This window comes from Excalfactoria chinensis, chromosome 5 (genome assembly GCF_039878825.1).
Source record: "Excalfactoria chinensis isolate bCotChi1 chromosome 5, bCotChi1.hap2, whole genome shotgun sequence".
Classification (NCBI taxonomy): domain Eukaryota; kingdom Metazoa; phylum Chordata; class Aves; order Galliformes; family Phasianidae; genus Excalfactoria; species Excalfactoria chinensis.
This window is the reverse complement of record NC_092829.1, coordinates 16,623,491-16,640,764: the sequence shown is the minus strand read 5'-3', so window position 1 is coordinate 16,640,764 and position 17,274 is coordinate 16,623,491.

Sequence of the window (17,274 nt, the reverse complement as noted above, 5' to 3'; positions counted from 1 at the left end):
GGTATTAACCTACAAAAGAAAAACAGCACTAGCTTTGCAAAATTTTCTGGCTTGCAAACCTCAACATAAGCTCTTACAATTCAACCTCTGTATTTTTGATATTTCATACCACCTCACAGAAATTATTAACATGAGTAAAATTTCTTAAACATGAATGGGTGATATGTAAGAACAATATTGTCTTTCTAATAGCTCAGTCCTCCAGTGCACAGTTGCTCATATCTGATAAGATGCTTTCTCAGACAAGAAAACTTGATAACAGTTCCCCTAGACAAGTTAAATGAGGTAGATCTGATTTTTTGGACTTCAAGAAGGTAGTTGAAATGATTCCTTCCCGTTGTAGACCAAGCATCTTGAGAGGTGAGAGAAATGAACACCAAAAAATAGTAATAATAAAAAAAGCCATGCCTCCTTGGTCTTGAAAATCTTATTTGTCTTGAGGAATAGTCCCTGTCATCCTGGTATGGAAGAATTTTTTTTCCCCACTCACGCACGCTCCTTTTCAAACTTCAAAGAAGTAATTACACATACTGACATCACCCAACTGGGATTCTTGTAACGACTACCTTCATGTGTGGATCTAAAGGTACGTACAATGGAGAGTGTGTTATCTGTAATAGATTTCACTTACAGACATCTATCTGACAAATATCCAAGCTTGATACTAGTATTAATCCATGTTCATCATCCCACCATTACCTAGAACTCCCTCAATGAGGGTATATGAACCCAAAGCAGACTGAAAAGGTGAAAGACAGAGAAAGCCTGGAATGAGGTGCAGATGGCTTAGATCAGAAAGGGGACTATGTGTTTGAAAGGAAAGTCACAGACTCCATACGGATAACTGCAGGTCCAGAGAAGGATCCTTTCATAGGAGTAAGTAGAAGAAAGGAAATTATAGCAGCCTTTCTTTTTTGTTGTTAACAATTAAAAATATCCATGTATCTCCAGTGGTAGATATAAGGGTACAGTGAGGGCTGACTACTCTGCATGGGAAAGCAACCTATAACAAGGGCTCAGGTGGAAGCAGTGGACTCACAGACCAAGAGGCAAGATGAAGAACAGCACATACAGTCATGTTTGAGTTCAGAAAATGGTCAGGGTCAGTCACAGTGCAGCAATCACCTAGCAGGTCTGCAGCAATGAGACCGAAATCCAGGAAGTTGAAACAGTAGGTCTGAGTCCTAACTACTGTTTTGACTGCATAGCTACAGTGTAGCACGAGCAGCAGCACTAAATAAATAAATAAATATTTTTTTAAAATCTCAGTTTAAAAGCAACTTCCACGTGAAACTAGAGACCTGTAGCCTTCTTAACAATAGCCCTTATCAGCAAAGGAAATGATCTAGGACTCAGTCAGTTGAATGCTTCAAGAGCTGACACTTGAAAGGCAGAAAATCTTGGAAATGATCATGAATACAAACCTAATCTAAGTCTGGGAAACAAGTAACTTCATGTAAAATTCTGAGGAATGTAGCACTTCCTCCAGAAAGTATACAAAATTCCCAGATATAGCCTTTGCCAATATTATAACTGCTTCATTAAGGAAACATTTATTCCACTGCTGTGAAAGATTATTTTAAGGAAAGAATATAATGGTGATAAGGGATAGTGAAATATTAGTGAACAAAAGTTTTAATCCCCTTTTTTCCATAGAAAGATGATAAAACAAACCACAGGAATACACAAGTAGAACAGGAAAAAGAAGTATGAAGTGTGAAGTTTCAGTTAGCATTTGACTACTAGGTACAAGGAAATAACAAGGAACAAATTCTCCTTTGGGCCACTGAGTTCATTAAAAGGAGTAGAATGGCTAATGCATATCCTTTGTTTAATAGGACTTGAGAGAGCAGAAATGCCGTGGTTACTATTAAATTATGACTAAAATAACCTTATTTCTCTGCTCTAATTTCCTATCTTTGAACTACAATTTAGGTTGATTGCACTTCTATGATTCGTGAAAAAATAGATCCATTCATCAAACATAGGCTGACGTTATCGTTTGCTATCCCAAATTTAGCCCTTCTATATGACAGTCCTTTTCCCTTAGACAGTAGAGAAATTATTTATTCATCAATCAGTCCTGAATTCTTGCATCCTTCTGTTTAAATCCTCCTTTAGCTATGCAAATTACTGTTCATACTGTGACCTTCACAGCTTTCCAGGTTCACCTCTGAGATTCTTGAAAGGCAAAGGGGCATGTCAGGTAGATCTGCATCTTCTTCTCACTCCAAACTATAATCTCCTTTGTGCTGGAAGAAAACAATGTAGGTTCTCTGGTATTTGTTTCCTCTTCAAACTCTTCCCAAATGAGTGAGAAAGAGATAAAACAGTGAAGTCCCACTACCATAAAGATACCTTGAAATACGACAGAAAACTCAAACAGGAGGCTTCATCCTCTCCTTTCAACGCTTCTAGTTTTTATTCATGTAATATTAATTACACATAAGAAGATTTACTTTTGGAGTGGCCTATTTATCTCCATGGAAACTGCATTAGCTACAAAGAGCACGACACCACTTGATAGAGCAAATTCTCAGCTACAAAGTACTTGTTTTCAAAATACTCACTACAATTAGATATGCATTTTCACCAACCATTAACAAGAGCTCAGGGAACCTCCCTGGGAACTGAGTTAATGGCACCTGAGGCCAGGCCAAGAGGTTGGCCTGCAGATGGGTCTGGATCAGCAGGGGCAGTGGTCAGGTTGGGGAGGGCATCTGGGGCTAGAAACTGGCCCTCCTACAGCCTCAATGAAGCAGTGAATGGTTGCCCTGGGGCAGGGTAGAGAAAATCCCAAAGAGACCTCTATTCAAAGAGAAGTGCTAGTTGTTCTCCATTTGCAATAAATCATCACTAAATCCCTAAAATCCCTACAGTTTCAAGGCTTAATAAAGTCTTTCAATAACATAGTTAATGTTTGGGATTTTTTATTATTATTATTTATGGAAATAATGGAACAGGCTGTCACTGGAATAGGCTGCCCAGGGAGGTGGTGGAGTCTCCTTCTCTGGAGATATTCAAGACCCGCCTGGACACCTACCTGTGCAACATGGTGTAGGGAGCCTGCTTTGGCAGGGGGGTTGGACTTGATGATCTCTAGAGGTCCCTTCCAACCCCTAAAATTCTGTGATGATTGATTATCTTACAGCTGTCAGGTATGGATTTATTTATTTATTTATTTATTTAATTTTCCAGAGTTAATTTACAGCAGAATTGCAAATAGGCTACACAAAAGGATAGAACAGAATATAGAGATGACATGATAAAGACAACCGGTATTGCTTTTTCTGATGTAAAATATAAAAATTTGAACAGAATTTGGTACAAATGTGTAAGTTCAAACATCATATGTGTGTTATATTGATATATGACACAGTTACAAAATTTGGGTTATCCAAATACACCAAATCAGACTTATGCATGTCACACATTTTTAAGGCTGACCAGCGTCTATATTCCTGCTTTAATAAGTAAATGCTTCTTACAGGAAATAGCATGAATAAAAGGTAATTAAAAGATAACTATATTACTTACACTACAGATAAGTTATTTAATAACCGTGTAAGTAAATTACATGCAATAAAATGTTTAAACACATATGCATATTTCTGTCTTAGCAAAACAACATTTTGGATTTTTATTTATTTTACCAGTTTTTATGTGACTGACAAGTTACATAATTATAACTTGAAGCAAGCAAAGTTTTCAGGCTGAAAAGTCAAACAGTACAATGATGCAAAGACCAAAAGGCAGAGCCAAATTAAGGACCTATATCAGACTGGTGGTCACTGAGTAAACTACTAGAAATACTTGCATGTTCTGATACAATATTTTTATCATGATTAGATATCTCATAAGAAAGAGAATAACAGGAATAGTACTGTAAAACAAGATTACTTCTATTTTCTCTGGAGCTCAGAAAGAAGTGAGAAGCATACCTATGAAATGTCTGTAAAGACAAATAAACAGAAACCCTTTAATCATTTTCATATTAGCATTTCACTTGTACTAGTTGATCAACTGGAGGTTGAGATGTGAATGAAAAAATATGCATACCTTTTACATGGCAATATATATTTTTACTGTAAATACAGATAATTACATTTCTGAAAAAACTCTATAATAAATTTTAAAAATGAATAAAAGTACTCATCTTCAAAGAGTTCAATGAATGTATATCAAAATAAGTACAGTAGTGCCAAAATAAATAAATAAATAAATAATTGTTAGCTCTCTGATACATGAAATACAGAATGTATACTAGAGGTTTAGCTCAAATTCAGGTGAATTGTTTTGCTTACTTTCTGTGGGCACTCTTGTTGTGGCACTATAGTCAAACTAAACATAGTTGGCCTTGAGACAACAAAAAAACACAGCAGGATGCAAACAATTACTAGAATTTTTCATAAAGCAATTTCAATATGAAATGCTCCTGAATTACTGCTAAGCATGCTAATGGATATTTATTGCATTAACATTCCAATTTTTATGTCTCAAAATAAAATTCTAAGAAGAGAAGAGCATAAACATTAACATTGTAATTTAATGGTTAAACAAGATACTGTATTGTTTGGATAACCTCTTAGAAAATCATAATTCTCCAAGCAAGCTCAGTACACAAAATACACACTCTGGAGAGAAATCAAAGTGCTCATTTATTTCATTTTCAAGGAAACACCATTATGAAACTTAAGTAGTTCCTTTACTGAGATAAATCAACCAAAACTATGTCAATATTCTTTTTTTTTTTTTTAAAAAAGAAAAACCTCAGCTCACCTCAGTTTTGCGCCTTCTTCTTTCTCTTCAGAGAAATTATCTGCTGAAATGATAATATTTCAATTTTCTTTTTTTTTTTTTTTTTTTTTTTTAGTATGTCAGTAAATCAAAAATTTACTTACGTGAAATTGCCCTCTCCAAATCTAAAGAAAGTTTGTTCAGATAGCAGGGGGGTTAGAACTAGCTGATCATAAAGGTCCCTTGCAACTCAAACCATTCTATGATTATATGATCTCCTTTTGCTTAAATTGCTTATCATAACTACCTGTCACAAGGAAAATATTTCCACCTTTCCCCTTTCTATTTAAATGTTTAATAGAATCAAGCATAGAATCATAGAATGGCTTGGACTGCTAGTGTTCTTAAAATCATCTAGGTTCCATCCTCCTTGCATGGTTGCCACACACTAGATCAAACTGCCTGGGTCCCAGCCTGGTTTTAAACTCCACCATAGCTTCACTGGGAAACCTGTTTCAGTACCTCACCACTCTCTAAATAAAAAGCATCCTCCTCTCACCTAAACTGCATCTCTCCCTCCTTTCAGTTTGAAACCATGTTCCCTTGTCCTATCACTATCAAACCATAAAAAACAATCTCCCACCTGTTTATTATCAAACCATAAAAAACAATCTCCCACCTGTTTATTATCTCCCTTCAAGTACTATGAGGTTTGTCCTGGGTTACCATTCATTATATTAGAAAAAGAAAGTTAGTGTGAGTGTGATTTCTGTTCCAGTGTCCCCACTTTCTTATTGCTTAGAAAATGTTCTTCATTCAGGCTGTTGCTGTACATAGCATTCCTGGGACTTAGCTGAATGCTGCCTGCCATGACTCAAGAAGGCTTGGTCTGATTGCCACACTTGAATATGCTTGTTCATTTAATAGAAGCAGCCAGAAACAAAACTAATTATTTTAGGGGCAAATTTACAGAGTTTTTTATTCTACAGAATGAAGAAAAAAATAAATTTAGTAATATTTTTCATAGTTAAAAAGGAGAGTGAGAAAATGAATACCAGGCTCTAAGCAACCAGATCTAGATGTAGGCATTTCTGTTCACTGAAAGGAAGTTGGACTAAATGATTGTTAAAAGTCTCCAACAGTTCTATGATTCTATGAAAAGAGAAAATGCTATGAACTTCTCGCATTTTAATATTAGAAATATTTTAATAATCTATCCATGGCTTTAAAACATTACATGATGACTAACCAAAACAAAAAACAAAACAAAACAAAAACCAACAAACAAACAAACAAATGAGAAGGCTAGAAAAGGAAACTTGTGAATATATGTAAGTGATGCAAGGACTTGTAATAAAGAATTTGGATCATTTTGGATCTGTTTCCATGCATCAGACCCTGCAATCAGACATGCCAGATTTTAGAACAGCTCTTGTAGGCTTCACTTAAAGAAAAAAATAAAATAAAATACATATATATATAGTTAATGTACAGGTGAAATGGCAGTAATATACATTGTACATCACTTCCTTCATAGGTGTCTGTCAATGGTTTATGGGCTGGTTCAGCCTGGTTCCATGCCTAGTGGGACCGAGGGATTTCACAAAATCCACGCCTCCAGAAAAGGCAAACAGGGAACCCCAAAATAATTAAAAACAGCAGCAACAATCCGAGGAGAAACAAACTAATATATGATACCAGAAGGCAAACTAACACACTATAATACAATATAATTAGAATTGAAGCTAATAAATCAAATATGACAGAGTATTTGAAAGCTGTAGGCCTTACACTGATACTGAAATGATACGCGTAGTCAGGAAGGGCAGCAGCGATGAGAGGCAAAGGAGAACAGAGATGAAGAGAAAAACCCGATCAGGTAAACTTGCCAGGAGTTGTATCTCCTCTCTGACCACAAAGCCCCCCAGGCAATGTAGTTCTTCTCTTCCATACAGGTACTCAGAACTGGAGCATTAACTCCCAGTGCACTACATGAAGTCATGATGTGGAATACCAGTAACCAAAAATCATAAAACCATGACAGTGTCCTCAAATATGAGACAGGATAACTTTCTTTCAGAAATTGGGCAGTTTTCTTTTTTCTGTGTTAATGACTACAGCAAAACTGTATCTTTCTACTCTACTTCTACTCTTCCTACCAGCAAATTTGAAAACTCAGAGCTTGTAATGGCAAAGTTATAAACATATGCATGAAAATGAACAAATCAAACATCAAAAACAACCAGCAGTGCAGCATGCCAAGCATATGACATGGATTCAATGTTTGTTAAGATCCAGCACAAGAATTGCATTTCCCTTGTGAATTCCTGATTTATTCAGCTGTATACCTTGCTATCTCCCTTGAGATTCTAAACAGCATTCCCATTATCCATTCAGTTCATACAGCATTGTTAATATGCTTCTGCTGTTGTTATCTGTCACTGAATCTGTGATGTGCAAGTTGCAGAGAATTCACAACAAATCCTATATGTATATGTTTACCTAAACACTTTTTTCCCCCTAACAGCAAGTGAGAAACTACTCATTGCATAACTGCCACAAGCTCTGATCAGATAGCTAATTCTGATGGCAATGAAGAAATAGCAGTTTTAACCTCCTGAGGTGTCTCCTCAGAAATCTTTTCTATCCTACAACTTCATCATAAGAATAAAAGTCATCACTGTGTCTCTGTATTTAGTGCTTGATAGAGCACATTTGCTTTGTAAACTGTGAAACAGTTTTGGGGAATAATGTCTCAGGTGTTCATGGCTGTTTTTTTGTTTATATATATATTTATATATACACACACACATATATACATACATATATATATATATATGTATATATACGTGTATATATATATATATATATGTATATATATATGGCTTCAGGTTTGCTTCATTTTCCTCTATTGAATTGCAGTGAAAATATATGCACTTCAGTTAAAAATGAAGTCTTTTCCAAACTCTAGTTTTCTAGTTGAAACTGGAGCTAAAAACTATAACAGATGCATCTCCAAAATATGGCTGGTAAAGATATCTTCAGTTATACGGACACTGCAGCACTGAAGTCTCAAGCTGCTGAAACTCCTTGGTCTGCACTGTAGGCGATGGTGCTTGAAGTTCTTGTCCACACTGCTTCAAAACTCTGAGAGAGGATGAGAAGGCTTTAGTGCCCCATTTAGAACAGAGCCTTGCTTTGTTTTCTTTGGCATTCTACTCATTAATGGTCCTTAATTTTGGACTAAGCACTGTTTTTCCTTATGCCATCTTTCTAGAGTGTTCAAAGTAAGTCTGCCTGAAGACCTACTGATAGTAAGTTAGCAGAAAATGACAGTTTAAGAATTTGTTCAGAATAGGGTTCCAAACGATTACAATGGAGCTGAAAAATATTTCTGAAACATAATGTATAAAATGCAGCATCAACAGAGCTTGATTTCTCAGTTTAATGTGGTAAATTTTATTCAGAGGGATACATTGCTGAGTAAATCAGTACATAAACAACTTTGGAAGTACAATTTTTATTACTAACTTTGAATTGCCTAATAATATGTCAGCTTTCCTATTACATTTTTATCCCGATTTTGACTCCCATTTACCTCCCAGGATTTTAACTTCATGTTCACCTTAGGACTTACTGTTTCTTTGCAAGTTTTACTGACTCTACCATCTCTCATAACCTTTACTAGAAATTCATCAGGCATTCTGCTTCATAATATTCATCATTTACATGATTTATTAACGATTTCTAAAGGAAGGAAAAGAAAGGATATTTAGAATATATATATTTGTAGATAATGTTTTGCCAGAAACATTATATGGAAAATATTCTTCATAACTTGTCAGATACCTTGGGGATGATTAGTTTCACTAAAACAGAAAAGGTACTGAGACATGACTGTGTTGTGAAAATATAACCTTTTGCAATAAATCAGTCATGACATCTTGATTACAAAGCTTAGACATATCTTGAAGATTTAAATGAACAACAGACAGATTTTTAGATTGTTCTTGATGATTACTGTTGACTGATTCTACTTTCTGTAGAATTTGTTGCTGGTCAATACTATTCAATATTTTATCAGTCATTTAAGTGGGAACATAAAATCATCTCTAGAGCTTGATAGATAGACTGCTAGGTATATAGAGTACACATAGAGGTCAGAACTTAAATGATTTGAAGCAAAAAGATCTCAGGTCAATGAACAGCTAATATAGCCACATTTAAAATTACCCTGTAATTAAAAACCTGGCTAAATGCTCAGTTTAAAAAAATTCTATGCTAGAAACTGTTCAGTTTTAAACACTCCTTCATATACACTAATTCTGTGATTAAATCCCCACTGAATGTATGACTGTACATACCATCTTTGTAATTGTAATCCACCACTTTATCCATATTCAGACCTGTGCATTTCAAAAAAACAAAAACAAAACAAAACAAAAAAAAAAAAACCTAACTGAACAGTTAGATCTAACTGAACAGTTAGATCCATTCATAAAATTAATTTATGACTGACAAGGTCTGAATCTGGCCAGCACAGTGCAGAGTGCATTGACTGCATTGAGATATCCTGTTTGTTCATTTTAAAATTCTTTGATGCAGGCTTATGCAATACTCATTAGCTGAGTAATATCCCACACTACATTTCCACTCTGTGCTTATTTTCCATTGGTAATTATCACAAAATTATCCTTTGCCAGAGCAAAACAATCAGATTACAGATAGTGACATCCCTGTAAATGCTATGAAGATATAACTGAGAATTGCTGCTAAAAACATAATATTTGAGTTAAATATTTATAGTCTTGGGTTTAGGGTTTTTAAGTAATGCAGTTATGTTTTATTGCAACTCCTAGTTTTGATACTCTTCCTTCTCACATCAAATAGAGCAGAATGCCTAAAAACCTCTACATTTCCATGTACTATGAATGTCAGTTCTTGATAGAAAACTTGCCCTTAGACAAGCCTATCAATATTATAATCGGGAACTGGTGACTACAAACCATTTTCTTGTATGTATGTGATAACAACTACTAGAAAGCTGAATAGTATTTCCTTGAACAAAAATTGAACATCTTCACAAAATATGTCAGTACCATCTGTCAGTATAAATCTAGCTTACATGTAAGAAAATGCCAGCCACTACACTAGAAAAGTGGTCTGTATGACCACACAGCATGTGCAAAGATAGGACTGAAATGTAGTTTTCTAGTGTCCTGAGCATCTCTGCAGAGACCACAGAACAATGCTCATTTCTTGTATTTTCACTGACCTTGGGTTAGGCAATATATACATTTATTGTACCGCAGACACTTCTAGATGAAGAAATTGGTCCAGAAGGAGAAACCATTATCCCAAAACTGAGTTAAGATGACAGCTGGAATGCAATTTAACCATGCTTATTTCCTGGTGAGAAGCAGTTTAACATGTGGGCACATTGTTTTTCAAGTAACTATTTATGAAACTGGTTCTTTATGTAAGTGTTTCAAGATCAGCTCATTCAACCAGTCCCACATTTTATCTTCCAGAAGTGCTTATCCTGAATCATTTGGGTTTGAAAATAACTTATCTGGAAATTTTTATTTTGAAGTGAATAGAACTAAATTTATACCATCATCACTGCTTGGAAAGAATGTGGCAAAGCTTAACAAATGCAGAATTACTTTCTAAATTCTCTCACTTTCTAAACTCTCTAGCAAATTGCTCCAAGCAGTAGCTATTACTACTACTATAATTGCAGAATAAGTTCACAGTTCTATTAGTGGTATTTCAATGTCACTTTGGAATGACATGAAATGGCATAAGATAGAATGAGTCAGTAACATTACATTATTGATTTTAGTACAGCTCTATTTCCCCTCACAGCAGCATAATAAAGAATTGGGAGACACAGAGTCAGATCCTCTGAATTTTATTTAACAGGGAAAGGGTTGGAGATTACAGACATTCTTTAAATGTGTCACTGTAGCAACTGAATGTGATGCCTGTTTACTGAGAAGGTTGGAACAATCAAGGTGCAGGTTTGACTTAAATCTGTAGTATCCAATCACAAGGTGGGGAAAAAAAAAAAAAAAAAAAAAAAAAAAAAAAAAAAAAAAAAAAAAAAAAAAGGAACAGAATACATCCTGTATGTAAAAAATGTATTAACTTGACTGACTCTTCACTTGACTGAAGAGCCTGGAATCTTGGTGTAAGTGATAAAGTTTTCCCTAACACATCTGTGAAGTAACTGATATGGAAAACTAGGATGAACAAATGTCCATACCCAGAGGAAAACAGCATCTTAGAATTTAATCAAATGCAATACTAGTATTACAAAGGCTACTGAAATCAGAATAGAGAAATGTTTGTATATGTAAATCTTTCTTCACACTGTTATTGCAAACCAGTGTTACTGCTACCCCTCACTAAGATTTGCTGATAAACATGTATGTTCAAAACAGATGGGTATCTGCATTTCTCCAAATATTAGATATTGACTTCTTTAATTTTTTTATTTTATGATGGGAAGAGAGAGAGGAGATAGTTATTTTTTATCCTTTAAGTAGTTACTTTGTCTTAAAGCAGAGCCAACTCTTCATTCTTACCAGTGATATGATGTAATCATTCCATTGTCATTGTGAGTTCTGGCTTTAATAATAGAATTTTGATGTTGTTTTTTCTTTAATAGCCTACTGCTTGCATTTTGTTTTACAAAATAATTATGGGTTTCTTTGTTAATAAAAACAAAATTTTGCCAAATTTTTTTTAGTTAATTCAGCAGCATGTCGGCATGATATGTGCTTATAACTTGTAGAAACACAGAAAAAGAATTGTAGAATTTCTTTTTCTTTAATTTTGTATTTTCTTGCCAACTTTTATTAATGACAGTATATTTTTATGCAGTCCTTCGAAGACGTCTCTGCTGTTCTTAATCAAGAAGCTCGTAGAGATTCAGACTATTGTTGTGAGGTCATCCTGGTGCAAATCACTCTTCAGTGGTGAGAAGAATTGATTTCATCATCCTTAATCTCTGGCTTTTGTTTAACCTTAATGTAGAGGATCAGGTTCTGCGGTGCTTCTCTCAGTTTTGGCAAACTGAGCTCAGGTTCATAGTATACATATGAGATCATTTACTGAGTGTTAGAAGAAACACATTCTGCATGTAATTCGAAACAGGGACTATTATAGTAAATATATTTTGATTTTTAGTGGTAAATAAGTGTGGTAAAACTCACATAACTTGACAATGTGTAAGTTAAGCTGCTTGGGAACTAAGCAAATATACAAACTAGACTAGTCAGGTTATGTTGTTTCTGGGTGTTTTGTTGTCGTTGTTTGTTTATTTGCTTTGTATTGTTTTTTGTTGCTGATTGTTGTGGTTTTTTTTTTTGGCTTGATTTGCTTGATTTTTACTGATCCCTTCATAGCCCACTCATTCTCTGATTCTGTAACTACATTCAACCTCTTTCAGTTTAATTAATTTTGAGGTCTCTCTGTATCTTGTGTTTTGTTACCTTCTTCAGAATTTCTTTGTCCACATTAAATTAATTAGTAAGTGTGCTTTTTCATGATTTTTACCTCACTTCTCATCAACATAATGTTTTACCCACGTGATTGTAGGATTACACTCTGAATATGACATGATTGCCCTTTAATTAGAGCTTTAATTGCATTGACTGTGCTTTGAGTTTTTATTTTTAACTAAAAAAAAAAAAAAAAAAAAAAAAAAAGTTAAAAAAATCCTTTTATTAAGACAGTGTTTTCCTTCATTTTCTTGATAGGACTTTGGGGAAGAAGAAACAGATTATGTACAGTGCAGAATCATCAACATGATCTTGCCCATCTTCTTTCATACCAAAACTCATGCTGCCTTGAGATCAACTTAAAATTACTGTGATCTCACTACTAAGATGATCTAACACTTCCTGTTTGGTAGATATCTTTTTTTTTTTTTAATGTGATGGGGATGCAGCTTCAAGTATGTGAGCCAAGTCACTATCTCATTCAACACTGTACACTGCACAGATAGTTTGATAGAATTTCTGGTTAATCAATGAAGGAAGGATGGAATTATCAGTGATAAACTTCCTATCCCTATCAACCTTCTTTCTCAGGCCAACTTTTCATGCCAAATCTTTTTGAGATACCTGGTTGGTTTTCTTGGTTCCTTTTGTTGATTTTATTTTGGAAAGTTTTGTGGTGGTTTGTTTGTTTGTTTTTGTGTGTGTGTTTTCCCTAACAGTTGTTGGCAAGAATGTAGCTGTGAAAAAATCTGCACAAATGGTGAGGGTACTCTGGATACACTGCAGTCACTGAGTGGGCAGCTATGGACTCTGCATGATATGCGATGAGTTCAATATGTCTAAGATGTCCACAGAGAGTGGTCATTTCCCTGCAGTTTCTAGATATCTCTTGTTTTCATTGACGCTGCAAGTGCTGTTTCTGCTGGACTGCTAGATACAAGAAAATCTGGCCAAATTCACCCTTTATTAGGCACATTTTCCAAAGGAATGGAATGAGACAGCCTGGATGCATGACTGCACAGTTTGAAATGTTAGATGTGGGCACAGACCTAGCAATTTGAAGGATTCTCTCTCTGTTGTGATAGAGCTGCCTGTTCCACAAACAAGCTATTCTTACTATTCTTGTCTTATTTAATCTGACAAAAATTTGTTTTACTCTTTTTTTTTTTTTTCCCCCCCTCCTTCTTGTCTATCTTTGACACTACATTGGTATGCAAATCTTGGATTTGTTGTACTCCTCCAACTTCTTTCAGCTTTTAAAGCCACAGTATGTGCAGCATCCCCTTCTGATGTCTAGAAAAGGCCAAAAAGAGGTTTAGAAACCTCTTTGTAGAATTCATGCAGAATACTTTTGCTGCAGCTGAGTTAAACCTATGAACAAATATGAATTCACTGCATGGATCTTGTGTTTTCCAGGTTCATAATATTCAAGGAAGGCATGCTAAAGCCATAGGGAAGGTACACCGAAACATAGTTATCAATCCTGCTCTTCACAGAGAAAACTACTTTTTACTCTACCTTTTCTCATTTTGGTTTGTATCTAGTGAACTTGAAATTTATTTAGTTTGGCACGGGCTTATCATTTTCTTACATTTGCACAATTGAAGAGATTCTCAGTATAATTTAAATAAATCCTATTTAAACTGCCAAGTATGGAAAGTAGTACTTTTTCATTCATTTGTTCATTCATCCATTTATTTGTACGTGTGTATTGCATATGGCCTTAATCCAAATTACTTACCATTCAAGTAAATATGAAGTAGTGGATGCTCAATCATTGAAGTACATTGTTTATTTTTACCAGCTATCAGAGTTGTAGAGTTTGCATCTGTTCATGTTTGCAATCTGAATGTTCTCATTTGTGCATTCTTAATTTCTGTATGTACAGTTTGTTTAAGAACCTATTGGTAGGAACATAAAAACTAAATATTAAATAACTCATGATGAGACCCTAAATGGAGTGTTTTTCAAGACAAACTTTGCTATCTTTCTGGAAATTATTTGTTTCAGAAGACAAAATAATAAAGACACAGATCATATTTAGATATTTTTGAAAGGAACATTTTGATGTACTCCCTTATTTTTGATTCCTTGCATTTCATAAAGGCTGACTGACTCTTTATTCACTCTGTTGGAATCTTATGAGTACTCTTAATGTATGAACAATATATATAAAATATTAACATGTCTGAGACTAAGTATTAGCATGTGCAAATTGATTAAAAAATGTACAAAGTTCCTCTAATGTGAAATAACATTATATAAATAGTGCAATATTTGGCTCCTAAGATTTTATTTTTTATTTTTATTTTTATTTTTATTTTTCTTAAGTGAGTTTGGAGCATATTCCAGGGAAACTGGTCTAAAATATGCATTTCTGTCATTGATGTCCATGTAAACATGAGTGAACTTCTCAGAAAAGAAATGTTTGTTTTAGAGCCAAACATCCTGGCTACTAAAGAGCACCAGATAAGGAGAACTGCTCCTCTCTCCCTCCCAGGACCCTGGGGATGTTCCTCTCATCTCTTTGTGCATTAGTAAAGCCTAGTCATGCCAGTGCATGGGACAAATAATTCTTGTGGAACTAGTGATTTTCCATTCCTTTTGGTCTTTCAACTTGTATCTTCTATAATTTTTGACACCTTGTGCTCTGGTTTCAGCTGGGACAGTATTGATTTTATTCATAATGTCTGGTATGATGTTGTGTTTTGGCTTTAGGAGAAAAACAACGTTGGTAATACATCAGTGTTTTAGCTGTTACTAAGCAGAATCAAGGATGTTTCAACATGTTATAGTGTCCTGCCAGGGAGAGGGGATGAGGATCTGCCAGGGACAAGACCAAGACAGCTGACCAGAGCTGTCCAAAGGGGTATTCCATACTATATGACATCATGTGAAAAAAAATATATGAAACAAGGGATTTGGCCAGGGGCATTGCTGCTGCTTGGGGACTTGTCAGTGAATGGTGAGCAAGTACTTGTGTCTCACTTGTTTTGTGTGTGTATATACATATATAATTATTTTCTGTCTTAGTAAGTAGTTTCTATCTCAACCTATGAGTTCTACTTTTTTGTTGCTGTTATTATTATTTTGGCTAAACTATCCCTGTGGGACCTCAGTATCCTTGTATGTGCATAGTGCTTTTGTTTGTCTAGCAATGTGTCAAAATGTTAGTAAAATGTCTTATAATTTTAAAATGAGTCCTCTGATACCTAGGCTAGTGGGTTCACTCATAAGAATATTGTTATAAGAAAGAGTAAAATAATTTCCAATTTCAAGGCCTCTAATTTCAAGGTTGAAAAAGTTATCAGAATAATACCTGTTTCTGTTCAATCTTATAAAGCAAAGATTGCAAATCCAGATTTTTTTATTTTTATTTTTTAATTTATTTTTTTATTTCCACTCTCTGGCTGAGTCTGATGAAAGCATAAGACAAGATAAAGAAGAACAGAGGAGAAAATTATAAGACTAGAGTAACCTTATTATTAATTTTCCCTATGGAATATCTTGGCAGTGAATTGTATATGCCTGTATCACTTAGATGTCAACAGTGCTTCATAAAACAGATTTTGCTACATATTTTGATATTACCCACAGTAAATTTAGCCTGACAAACCAAATGTTTGCACCATGTGAGCTTTAAACTCCCATTTCAGTATACAAAGTGATTTAGAAAAACTTACCATACAGCCTTTTTACTGACATAGCAGTTTATACATGTATGTGTATATACATCTGTGTGTATGCTGGAGTATGCATTGGTTTGTATGTGTGTATACAGACACATACACATGTATAAAACTGTATTCATCAGCTCCCTAATGTTTCTCACATGTTAAGAAAATGTTATTAACACTACACATATTATTAATCATGATTATGATCATAATCATGACATTTTAAAGTCATAAAGAGAAATTCTAATCATAATGGTAATAAATGACCTTTTTGGAATTCTTGAATCTAAAAATAATCCACAAAATGTCATTGTAGGGAAAAATAAAAAATGAATTTTAGGGTATTCAACTAATTTATTTCAAAAAATATTACCAAGTTAAATGAAAAAATTATGTGCATTTTAAGAGAGAAATATATTCTTTACTAAAGAAATTTTTTCAAAGGTCCTTCTGAAATAATGGATGGGAGATAAATCTCAGTAAGATGATGTTCTAGCATCAAAAATGGCTAGAGAACTTCAATCTGAACAGTAGACGGGGAATATTATAGAAATAATATACTTAGGGTAGGTCTCCATGTATATAATTTACTAGATTAATTTTGCAATGGTAAGCTGATAGCTCTGATCCAGGAGGGTCCTTTTAGAGTCCTGGCCTCATTCTAACAGTAGCTTACCATCAGCTGACCACTGAAGTCCTTTAAGTGGTAGATGAACGTTATGTTTTTGTTTTTACTGCAACATTTCATTACATCTTCTGTTAGGAAGACATTTAGGTCATGTCTTTTTGATTATTTTTTTAATATAAATGAAATCACATTTTTAATCTTCACCTAAAAAAAAAAAATGGACAAGAAAAAAAAAAAAAGGAATAAAGTCAGTGAACCTTATCTAGTAGCTTCTCAGTGTAGACATCTGAGAGGAAAGGAGGCCAGTAAGAAACATATTTTACTGCAAGAACACATGGTGCTCAAAAAAGTAGGAATTAAAAATGATAGTTTCAATGAAAACCAAAGAGCTTTTTTTAAAAAACAGAACAGAACAAAACAAAACAAAACAAAAAACTTCATCATATTTTTCTCATTATTTTCATTTCTTTTTCTGCATGACAAGGAAAAAAGAGTCACAAGAGTAATACTACTAGTAATAGCAAAAATATAACACAGACAAATCCATATCTGTTACCAACAAAACTACCCATGTTTAGTATATGGTAGGTTTTCTATCTTTTTATAAATAAATAAATAAATGAATGAATGAAAGTTTGTCATCTAAGCTGGAAAAGGTGAGATATACACACTTGCCACAAAATTCATTCAAGTTTGAGAAATTCTGTTCCTATTTCCTGTTTGG